Raw genomic sequence first — 12,707 nt, forward strand, 5'->3', positions numbered from 1 at the left:
AGAACTACATTAAAACACAACTAGGTAATTTATGAATTAGCAATCTATGGTAGAAAAACTTTCAGAATACAAAAATGGACAAAAATATAAGGCTTGAAAGCTGAATCAAAATACAAGAAATGTCTCCATAACTGAAAGGGTAGGAAACATTCAATGACTTAAAAACAAAGTTATCACCTTCACTTAGATCCCCAGTTTGCACGGAATATTTCTATACTCCTCCTTTTCACTGAATTAAAACATGCTACAGGAAAAACACATGGCTTTAAGTGCTGCTATGCTAAATATGAATATATATATTTATACAAATATATGAACTTAAACATAACTTTATAAATATATATCTAAGTAATAGAAATATATTTCCAAAAGTAAAATGTTCCTGGAAATACATTTACAGAACATACACAAATATACAGGTAACTCTCCTGAAAATCAAAATGGCATATTTCTGTTCCCACTTTACCAGAGACCCTTCCCATGAAGTTCTCATCATTATTCTTCCTTGAAGGAATCTATGCAACTGAAGAGCTTACTCACTTTGAAGACATGTATTAACACTCTTAACACCACCCATCCCAATTTCCAGTTATACTTCATGCAGGCTATAAGGTTGAGTACCAAACTATAGCCTTTCCCATTCAAAGAAACACAAAATCCCATGTATTTCTTGTAGCTAAAACTTGCTACATGATGCTTTTTTCACCTTCACTCATGTTTCAATTCTGAACCACATTAAAATCTGAAAGCTTGAAAACATGCATTTCAAAGCAGTTTAAGACACCAAGGTATTTGCACTGAAATATAAATGCACATAAAAAGCCTCTCAGGATAAAAGAATACATTAAACAAGAACAGAACCAAGAAAAATAAAAAGTAAGCTAGGAGAGCGTACGTGTTAATGGAAGACACCAGAGCCCAAAGTGAGCAAGCAGACAGTTTTAATACACCTCAGCATGTACTTCTTCAGTTATTTTAAACAACTTTTTTACTTTTTCTCCATAAAACAATAAAGATTATTTTAAGTTTTCTGATATATTTGAGAATTTATATAGTTATCTTGTCTGTGAATTTCAGTAAGTGGCTATCCTGAGCCTTTCCTTATTATTTACTACAATAAAAAAGAGAGGCAATATATTTCAAATGATGTCAGTCTTTGTTTCTTGCTCTTTAAAACATTTTAAAGTATCATGCTGACTCACAGAACCCTCAGGCCATCATGATAAAAAGGAATCCCACGTTTGTTAATAACACCAGAGTCAGAATACACCCTATATCCCATCAAACCAAAACAATGATAAAAAAAGCAAACTTTCCAGTTTTCTCCACCAATCTCAACTTTTCAATTTTGTCTGTTATCCTTTTGATTTATTTGAATTTATCTCTTAAGTCATCTCTAGGAATAAAAGCAAAACCATGTTCATTTTTATCAACTAGAAAAAACTGGTTTTAGAAGGATGGCATCCTTGAAACTGGAAAATTTTCTGGTGAGGGACGTTTTGGCATACTGTAAGAGAAGACACCACACAAATTCATGCAAGGAAGCATGAATACTTCTTACTGCTTACCACTTGATGTTCAGGGATGAGTAAAGTAGTCTCAGTGCTGTTTAGGCCCTGCCAGTGGCATCACGGGAAAAACAATGTCGTTAGCAATGATGCAAAGGCTAATTCAGATTTAAAAGTCAAGGCTAATTCAGAAGAAACAGTGTGCTTCCCGGTGTAAGTTGCTGAAAAGCTCTTCTAAGTGATACATGTGCTTTCAGTCGAGATAGAGCTTAAACCAACCTCTGTTCTGCAGGGCAGGTTGGTCTCTAGCCTACAGTACCAACTTTTACATGGTCCATACTGATTTTTAAGCAGTAATAATTGCAATTTTTGATAAGAGTTAAGCAGTGTTTCTCATAATTTCCATTAGAAAAAATACAGGCTAAACAAGTTGGTGCAGATTACCATTTATAAACTGAAGAACAACTGTTAATAGTACTCTTATTTATTTTGATCCCAAAGAGAGAAAATGTACACAGCATAGACGACTGGGCATTCAAAAAAAACAAACTGCAATTATACAGTGTACACTGAAAGGAAACAAATGCAGTGAGACAAATCCTTAATCTCACAGTGTACACAAGGTAAATTGGTACCAGTAATTGCAGTTATACCTAATGAGACCAGTAAGGGCTTCCCAGCTTCCAGTTCTGATCCGCACCCAGTGAGGCCCTACCCTAATTTTAATTGCACAAGAGCTGGGGGCTCACTGTTTTCCTGTATGTTAGTGTGGAGGCTGCTGCAACATCCTCAGGCCAGACTCCACACAGGTGTGACAGACAGGAACACCAAGAGCAGCTCCTCTGCAGAGCACAGCCATCCTACACACATGGCCACCAGCTCTCTGGGGTCCTGGCCCACCACTGTGGCCTTGCAGCAGTGATGGGTTTTGAGATCAGCTGCTGCTATTGGAATGAATAATGGCTTAGAATACCTCAGCAGTTTCTCTGTATCTAATTCTGTTAGTCAGTATCTTACCACACTTCTGTCTTGCTTTTGTGTGCTTTGAATATAAACCTCAGACACATTTAAATAGTGCAACCAAACACTGCAAGTCCATTATGAAAACGCAATAGCTCTCTGTGGAATTAAATTAACTTTCAATAGAAGCAGAATACTAACAGCATTTTATTATTATGGTTTAACCATTTACTGGTTTAGAGTTGTAAAATTTCAGAAAGTTTATTACCCCAAATTCAATTTTCATAAATTACTGTCTATAATTTTTTAAATAATATTTTTCACTTTTATTATAATTTTTCTTGCAAGGAATCACTAAGGTCCATTCCTGTCCTGGTTACACATCAAGTAATACATACACACATCTTTACATTCTTTTTGAATGATGCCATGTCTGGGTATTTGCTTATCTAATTAAGTCAAAAATGTCCTCTTCAGAATGCAGTAAAATAAACAGAAAGATTGATCTGGTTTTTGGCAAGGAATCCCCCGAGAAATAGTGCAACTATAAATAGCTGCACTGTGCTCTTACCGTAAGATAGTCTGAACTGGGTTTACAGGTCTAATCCTCCTGTCACTGATGCTACTGGAAAAATTTGCACTCTAGTAGAGAACTAAGGGCTGAGACACTTCAGTGGGAAGATTTTCTCCAATTATACACCATAAATACTTGCCATGGAAAGCACTGTACAAACTTAACACCAATGAAAGCACAGCCTTGCTTTTCAATGCTGCCCTACAGCTTCTGACCTCTCCACTGCACACATTCCCCTCCATCCACCCTGGTACCCTTCCATCTGCTTTTATCCAGCCTCTCCATCCCCTACTCCTCCCACCCACTGCTCACCACCTCCTCCATGGATAGATGGAAATACAGGCTTTAGCCACCCACAGGTCCTTACTGCCCACACTGCTTCACTCACAGACATAATTTTACTCCATCTAGTGAAACACAAAGCTGTAAGGTGAAGACACACAGCTGGCAAAGGCCTTTGTACTTTCCTATGCATTCTCTTAAATGCTTTCCTGTTAGTCATGGGATCTTACACTGCTCAGTATAACAGTCAGAAATTAATTAGCTCAAGTAATTAGGATTAACTATTTTTAAACTGGTGCTCATACCTTCTCCTGCACATTTCAAGCACTCTGATAGAAACACACTGCTTTTTCATGATATGCCAAAGTCTGTGTACAGCACAAAGGAGCTCCAGCATTGGTAACACATGAAATGCAAAACAAGAATCAACCCAAATAATCCAACTTTGTTGAGATGAAAACTGAGAAGGTTGGCAGTGGTGGCAGCAGTGTTGGGCTGGTCCCTCTCACTCTGGAATCCACTCTCTTAAGTCTTTAATGCACTCTGGCTCTCCCCAAAATAACCCTCATGTGTTTCTGTTAGACTTGGAAGAAGTATTTTTTTACTTCTTTCTAGATTTTCAAACCAATTTGGTCCATCTTTGCAATATTAACAATGGTATTTTATGTTTCTCTACTTGAAGATCCACCAGTCTGAATTGAAAAATGAACAAGTAATGCACAATGTCATGGTGTTTCTTCAGGAAAAAAAACTTCAGGAACACCTGCAGCACCAGCTGCTCTGAAAAAAAGACAACCTATGAGTCAAGCTGTAATTGTGGTAAAAATGCACTGCTTTAATAAATTTACTGATTTACTTCTGCTAACCTGGCTTAAATAAAGACAGCTTGTTCACAGATTTTCTCATGATCTAGTTACATTATGGAAAATCCTGATTAACAGGAACTTTTAGTGAGTATTTTCTTGGTGTGAAGTTAATAGAAAGGTAAAAATTTAATGTATAACTGTGCAAAATCAATTCCTATCTCCTTACAGGTAGAATAGGGCACCGTTCCTGCAGTCTTACTCAAGACAGTAGTGCAATCTCCTGTCTTTTATGAGGCAGAGTCTACATGCATACCAAGCAAACATCTCAAATTACTTTGTGCTTCTTAACTGGAATAACAAGTAGCCCTCTGTATAGATGGACCTCTACAGATGTTGATAAACTACAATCTGGTGATTCAATTTTGCACAAAAGCTGTACTAATTTTACATTTATCCCATCTGAATGGCCTGAACTTTTACTATTAGAAAATAGTAAATTCAAATTTTTAACCTTTCCTCCAATCTTGAAATAACTGAGTGATCTTCTTTCCTCTTAGGCACAGGAACTCTATTTTGTCAGTGTATTTCATCTTCATTTACTTATTAATCTGAACAACTAATTACAATCCCTGAGCAGACACACCATCGTATATTTTTCTAGTGTGCTTTCTGCACAAATAGAAAGCACAGAGGGGAAAAAAGTTTCTCAGGTTTTATTTCATTCATCTTCCAATTTGCTTGAAAGGATTTCAGAGGCACTTATGTATTTCTTGGAATAAGAACTCCATAAAGACTGATTCAGGTAGATTGTATGCAGGGATTCACTGAAGACAGTTGCCCATCCCTAACAAAAGTGGCTGTCTATGTATTACTGATTTAACAAGGACATAATTTGAAGCGGCCCCCATTGCAGCAATTATTTGAAAATACCCCCATTATATCCCTTTTTCTCCCCCTTCTCCAGTCTGCTGTTTGTGGAAAACATCTCCTTGCCTCCCTGCATGACAAAGCATCCAGAAATTATTTATGCTGTAAGTCTTGCAATATGAAAAGCTGATGAAGTCCAAGTGATCTTATTTCTTTTGGTCCTGTGGGAGATTTAAGAATAAGAAAAATTAGACTCAAGAAGAAGCAGTTTAAAAAAATGGAAAAAATCCAAGGTGAAATAGGCAAGAATGCAAAATCATGAGAGACCACATGCACCACTTATTGGTGCTCCAATGCTTTTTGAGTCCTGGACTTCATCCAACTTTTGTATATATGCTGGCAGGCTTCACTACAAACTGTTCTTCACTCTTTGTTTTACTTGCATCATTCCTTATATCCAAATCACATATTCCTTTGCAGATTACACAAGAAAGAAAGAAAGAAAGAAACAACCGACGACTGAATTATGGGTGGGTAATGTTTCTGCTCTCCACATTAAATCTAGATTTTTTTTTCCCCCTCCTCTGTTGCTAAATCAACAATGAGGCCTTAGCTTTTTTTCTGTGCTGCTGAACAGAAGCATACTGTTGCTGGATGTTATATTTCTTCTCTTCTAAAAGAAAAGACAGCCTGAGCATAATGTAGTGACCAGAATGGAAGTTCATTTAACTCTTTCCCAATGCTTTTTTTAATTAATTCCATTTCTGTTTTAAAATTACTTGACTTAAATTGGTTTAAGAATTCCAAACGTTCATGTTTTTTAACTGCAGAAACATTGTTAAGTGACAAGAAAATTACCAGCCTATCATAGAGGTAAAATCATTTAATAGAGAAATGTGCTACCTGTCAAGCCAAGAACAAAGCATATTGACCTGAGCTCAGAAGGGCCTTGGTGAAAGGAGGAGAAACCATGCTGGGATAGAAGATCCTGCTGAATTCCTACAGAATGCATCAAGGAGGTTAAAGGCAGCCTAGCAAAGAACTGAATGAAAAGAAATTCTTCCAGTTTAAACAGAAGACAACTGAAGCTGTAACAACACACGAAGACAAAAGATTAGCATTATATGAAAAAAAAAAACATAAATATCAGGGGCTATCTTACTATTGCAAATCATAGAAGAACTTTTAAATATAGACTTAACCTGAATTCTAGGACATCAATCATCAAGAACTAAGCCTCTCATGGCTGGTAAGAGTGTGAATCTGGGCAAGAAGATCAAGAGTAACTGTAACTTCATGTCAGGCTAACGCACGGAAAGCAAAAATCAGATAAATGACAATGTGTTAGGGTTCATTGGGTAGGACAGGGCAAAGCACAGAAAAGTACTAATTTAAATGTAAGCAAACATCAGATAACCACCTGATTTGCGGAAACAAACTAAGGCCAAACAAGCTATCTCAGAGGGAACAAGGATAACAACAAAACCCCCAAGTTACCAACTACTTACTGCTATTGCTAATATGACAATCACAATACTTTGTGATCTTTAATAACGAAGTATAAAGAAAAATAATTATGTAAGGAAACATGTAAGTAGAGAATAAGAGAAAAGGCTGCATGAAGTCACCAAGGAGAGATTTTTGAGAGGATAACCAGATAAATTTTTCCCAGACATGAATGTGAAGATCAAAGCCTCCTCCTTTCCCACCCCATCATGAATCTTTCATCCTTCAAACAAGGTTCAAATCCCATTTCCCTACATATAGGACACATGTTGCACTCTTTCTCCCATGCTTCCTGCCTTTTCATATGTCAAAAAGTCAGGAACTGACTTTTTCCAAGCTTTGGTGAAATAAGTCATCTCCATCCACTCAGAGACTCTAGTAAGTAGCTCAGAATCAGCTTATCATGCTATGATGGCCATTGTTCAGTGAAGCATTTGATATGGCTGTTCACTGAAAATTTTCCTGGAGAAAAAGATGATTACAACTCCTACAACAGAAAGGAATAGGGTGAACATATGAACAAGTTTTAAAATGGAACTGGTAAATTTATTAAAACATTGGGATGATATGGCTGAATGTTCTAAGAAGACAAAGATCTGTGTAATCTAGGAAGCCCTTCTGAGTTCTGTCTTTGTGTGATCATCTCCAGATTTGGTCCTCAGAAGATGCTGAGGACATGTTTTACTTTTAAGAAGCTCAGCAGAACAGCTGCAGTTTTTCAACACTCAATTCAACTGACATAATTTTTGATCAGTGCTCATGGCCAGTATGAGACAACAGAACAGCTGTTTCTTTTCCTGTCTAAAACTTCCTACATTCCTCTAAGCATGTAACAACAATAAAGAAATCAGACAATAGGAATGAATGTAAAATACCAATGTAAAGATGACATATTTTCAATATTCATTTTGAACCAATTTCTCAACTGAATACTGGCCACACTGATACCTCTTCAAGACACTGTGTACTGTACATATTAACCAATGAGGCATCGTGAAAAAATTTATAGCTGATGATGCTTTTCATGTTGCACATAACGAGGTACTCTAGTAACTCAAATCTTCCTTTGCTTTCTCATGAATCTTGCTGCACTGTCACAAGGTTCCCAGAGCCATGTAACTCTAGCGTGCCTTGACTTCCCCAGCAAGACAGCAATGTGATATGCAGCACAAAACAAAGTACCTGGTTTGTGCAGAAACAGTATGTTTTTCCAACTGTCAAAACATTTAAAGACCATATGATTCGCATTTCAAGACTGATACAGGAAACACCATTAAGCTCATCCTGTTTTCTACCAATACTGTGTTGTAGCACTAACACTGGTAAGTCTCTTCTGAGACTCAGTGAGTGTCATGTCATGTTCATGGCTTTGCTCTTTCAAAACAATACAGGAAGAAAATGTTTACATGGATAAAAAGGAGGTATAAGACAATCTAATTAGTTTTGAAAACTAATTGTCTTTTTCACAACAACTATTCTTCCCTCCCACCAAGTAGGACGTTAACTAACACCATTTGTACTGTACCTTACCTCAGAGCTGCTTGGGATTTCTGATCCTGCAGTTGAAATAGTTTCAGGTCCATTGCATTCTTCCCCTAAGGAACATTGAAAAAGAGATTCAAATAAATACATCCCTTTTTTAAAAATATTATTGTATCTGAAAATGATGTGGACCTTGAAGGCATGGAACTATGAACAAGTAAAGGATGGAAAATAATACTCATAATACATAAAATCTTCAAGAATGCTTGAGAAAAAATGCTGCAAGACCCAATATACTCAGTCTGTACTACCTTGGTGTAACCTTGCATTCACAGAAACGTATTTTTAACTGTGACAGAAAAAAAAAATCTGTTCTCATCACTTACCTTTCTTGCCTCAAATATCTGCTAGGTCTAAGAGGCTTTCAACTCAGAGTTTTGCTGCCTTAGTTATGGAAGTCCAATTACCTGTGGAAGTGTTTGCTAGAGATCAAATTAGGGTGTGTTTTTCTGCTAAGGAATCAATGATGCATAACCTCAAGATTACAAATACCCACGTAAGGAAGGTATGACAACAGGATCAAGAATAGTAAAATGAACTTTATTACTTATCTTCTTGTTCAAAAAACAAACAAACAAACCCTAAAAAAACCCCAGCTCCAAAACAACAACTGATAAAATAAACTAAACAAAAAAACCTGCCTTCATTTTAACAACAGTAGTGAATTCCAACATGACTTTCCCACAAATACAATTGTTTCACCGAAGACACTATTACTAAAATGTTAATGCTAAAGGGAAAACCCTATTCAGTACCTTCATAATCTTAAATTGGATCAAGACACTGGCTGGGTTTGTGCCTCTGAATTTACACTGTCACCAGTTTCCTATGGAGAACAACTCTGAGCCCATAAGCTAGGCTCCTGCTCCAAGAAGGTTTTTGTAAACAACCATCTCTGCTGATTAGGCAGACCAGTCTCTTCAATCAGGCAACTAAATCACTCCACTGGAAAAGGATAAGCAGTTTTGAAAATAGCTGATCAAAATCTAGACCGTGTCTAGAAACACCGAAAAATGGTGTCTCTCTCTTTCAGAAAAGAGGATTCATCTTACTTCTTTCTCCATTAAGGAAGCATTGCTGAGTATAGCTTAGACTGGACAGACTTACACTGGACCACTGTCAAAACAACTACAGTTACATTATTTCTGCCAATAAAACAAGCCTACTTTTCTTTTTGTAACCTGCAAATATTTGATGTCAAAATTGCATCCAGGCAGGATATAAAGTGGTTCTTCAAAAATACAATCATAAGCTACTTAAGTACAGCTTGAGAGCATTTTGTTTCCTACAATTTTTTTTCCCCTTCAAAGTTCACTTACAGAAAATGGTCTCTGCAATTTTTAACTATACATATGATATGATGAGAAACCAAGCAATGGTATGCAAAATACAACAAATACGTTTCTGAATGCCAAGACAGTTAACACTGTTGCATGCTATTCTGCTAAAGCAAACTATACCTGGAAAAGCTGTATTAGTAGATACAATCTGAACACCAGGTAAAGAATGGGAGCATCCCTACTACGCTCTGCTACCTGTGCTGTCTAAAGCCCTGGGAGGCAGGTGGCTACTGCAGACATGGCCAAAGGTACCAGCCCAGGGCCCAGGAGCAGAAACCCAGATATTTTGTCACACAACTCTCCTATTCCAGGCCAGAAACAGGAAAACTCTATTTTCTACTCTGCTGAGCGAACTTGAACAGATTCAATGGCCTATAACAGCCTTGGGGGGTGAGGGGGTGGTGGTTCTGGATTTTATACTCTCTGTAATTGTGAAAGTCTAACCTCAGAACAAATGTAATTGAGAGTTCCACATTTTAAGCACTTTCCCAGTACCACAGCTGATTACTTATGTAACTTATGGAAGGAAATCCTCTTGAAAAATCTGTTCCAGTGGAATAAACATGAATAACCCTAGGGCAGCAAGCACACGAGAAAGTAAAAAGAGAACGCAAAACATATATTAACTGAAAAGTGCAACATACTCAGTATGTCCACTCCTTGTAAAACATGTAATCAGATTCCTGAACATGAGCAGCACAAGCAATGCACACCCAAATCATGTAGGAAGGTGAAAAGAGGCCGCATCCCAAAACTGCACCAAGCACCATGAATCTAAATGCACAATTACATCTTAACCAGGAGAGCTGCCAACAGATAGCCAACAACTGACTTGCAAATCACCTTGCAAAAGGCCTGGCTCATAAGTGATACCAGTGACTCACATAAACTGAAGTCTGATTTGCAAGGGGCTCCAAGCAGAAAAAAAAAAAAAAAGCATAGAGGAAACAGAAAAAGGGAGGAAGGTAAAACATGGGTTAGTACAATACCTTCTGAATGTGATGGCTTGAACTTGGTGAGAATCGCAATGTCATCTTTGAAAGGAAAAAACACTTCAGTAAGAACCAGAAGTAAAATTCACTTTAACATGAACCCATTTCATAATTCTTCTCTATCCTTTACAATACAGCCACTATATAAAGCAAAAGAATAAGCCCTGGACACCAGACACTGTGACCTAGACAGAAAGCATGGCGCAGGCTCCTCTTGGAACACCAACATTCACCTTTTTGTCCAGGCACCTTATTCAGCAACACAAACAAGGATGCCACTTTTCCTTATCAACGGCAGAGAGGACCATAACAGCTTCTACTAGTCAAGAAAATGCTTTTGAAATTCTTCATTAAATTACTGCTTCATATCTAAAAACGGGAGTAAAACAATAATATTCTGATAAAAGTCCGTATTTAAGGGTACGCCCTTGTTCTTCAACACTACATGCTTTTATGTATATAAACAGATCTAGAAATATCTGCACGCCAAAAACAACAAACAAGGACACTTACTAAATGAAGTGGCCCTTTATTATAAAATTTGTATAAATAGCAGAAACTCTTTGAAATATTTTTTGTTCAAAACTAACTCCAGTACAACTCCATGACTATTAAACCTCACTAAATTATTTTAGAAATGTAGCATTTTAGTATTTGTTCAAATCAATGGCCTTCATGGGAGTGCATATATCCTGCCCGAAAGAAATGCCTCTTTCCCAATGTAACTGGTGTCTTCAACAGCCTTACAAATCTTCACACAGCTATTATGTGTAACTCCTTAAACACATGTGCCTTGGCAGTGTGCACGTTACCGTAAATAAGCAACCTTCCTATGGCCTATAATTCTGCGGTATGAGGCAACATATGCTGTCCCAAACTACACCCAACTGCAGGGCAACTGACTTTGAAACTTTTGGTATGCCACCCATAAGAATTACAGACCATTTCTACTTCAATTACAGACCCGAATGATGAGAACAACAGTAGCCCATAACACAAATGAACATTTGGCACTAAAGACTGAAGAATATAATCAAGATTGATTGAATCTCTTAAAATATAAGTAGTTTACTCACAAAACAGGTCCTTTCATTACTGTAATCTTATGATTTCTGTAACAAGCATAAAAAAATGGCTTCTTGTGCAATTAAACAATCAGAAATTCTACAATACTTCAAATTTGTTCATGGTGCCGAAATCACTTTGTTTTTCTTCACGGCAAAACTGATGAGTTAGGAAAAGGTAAAAGTACACGTGTTCAGCGCTATTGCAAAAAAGTAACAATGGCATTGTAAGTCAAGGCCTCCCACAGACTCTGTTTGCTGATAATAGCTGCAGGAACTGCACTTTCTCCGGGAGAAATGCAACCTGTCACAGGTCATGTCCTGGCCACAACAGTAGTGCCTCGACTAGGCAAGTAAAAGCCCAGGACAGACCTAACCACAGGACTTCTTACTCAACTGTTGGTGCACTTTGAAGAATGGTTTCAGCTTTGAAGAACGTTTTGTTTTCAGCTTCCAGCACTCTCCTAGATGGAGAAGAAGCACACTCTGGAGGATACTGGAGTCTGGTCACCAAAACAGTATTATGGGGAAATATGCCTTGCTAGGGAGAGAAGGGATTTTAGCCATACAGGTGTGGCTGGACCGTGCCACTCACTTCCGAAAGCCAATGCAAAAATCCTTGGCTTTTATAATAACTAGCACAGTCACAGCCATGGATGCTCCAGCCCCTTTAACTGTACCTAACCTGCAATTTCCCTGGAAGATGACAATCCTTTTACTTCAGCACCCTCAGTAAGTCCAAGTCTGCTGGGAGATGGCAAAGAAAAAAACTTGGCTGATGATGCTGCACTTGAGGTACAGCTGGGCATGGTGCAGCTGGTGTGCAGATGCTGCTGTCTGGCACAGTTCAGAGCAACTCTGCATCAGAAAACAGAGCAAGAGAAGGCTTTTAAGCCCTCCTTTCTTCCAACTTCTATAACCCTGATTCATCTGCACCAAGTACAGCTCTTGACAGATTGTTTATACCACTAAAAACATTTACATATGTAAATGGTGCTTCCAAAATCAGGTGGCAGATGAAGAGACATTTTTAGGGATCAAAATTTGTTTTGCTACCAAAACTAGAAAATCATCTGCATTTGCACATTTAAGACCTGTGATAGAGCAAAGGAAAAGCCACAGACAGGAATCTCATGCGGGTGTTGATAAGCTGCATTGTTTTGCAGCAGTAAGACAGTATTACTATTGATTCTGCTACTTCAGTATTGTTTCCAAAATTCTGCTTTCAATCATTTCCACAATTTTCTTAGACACAATAACAGCAGC

General features: G+C 37.7%; 1 protein-coding gene across 7 annotated transcripts in view; it reads right to left on the reverse strand.

Moving 5' to 3' along the window:
* LOC128789028 (anoctamin-5-like) overlaps positions 1-12,144 on the reverse strand; it is a 42,531-nt gene extending 30,387 nt beyond the window's left edge. For 3 of the 7 annotated variants that reach the window (XM_053944453.1, XM_053944450.1, XM_053944448.1), the window contains exons 1-3: positions 12,127-12,144; positions 10,375-10,419; positions 8,034-8,098 (exon numbers count right to left, since the gene is read on the reverse strand). The gene's annotated coding sequence lies outside the window, so the exon portion shown is untranslated. Of the gene's footprint in view, positions 1-1,568; positions 1,617-8,033; positions 8,099-10,374; positions 10,421-12,126 lie in introns of those variants that run through there. The other 4 variants (XM_053944451.1, XM_053944449.1, XM_053944455.1 and 1 more) reach the window with 3 other exon arrangements.
* Between the last annotated feature and the right edge of the window lie 563 nt (positions 12,145-12,707).

This window comes from Vidua chalybeata, chromosome 6, assembly GCF_026979565.1.
Source record: "Vidua chalybeata isolate OUT-0048 chromosome 6, bVidCha1 merged haplotype, whole genome shotgun sequence".
Taxonomy (NCBI): domain Eukaryota; kingdom Metazoa; phylum Chordata; class Aves; order Passeriformes; family Viduidae; genus Vidua; species Vidua chalybeata.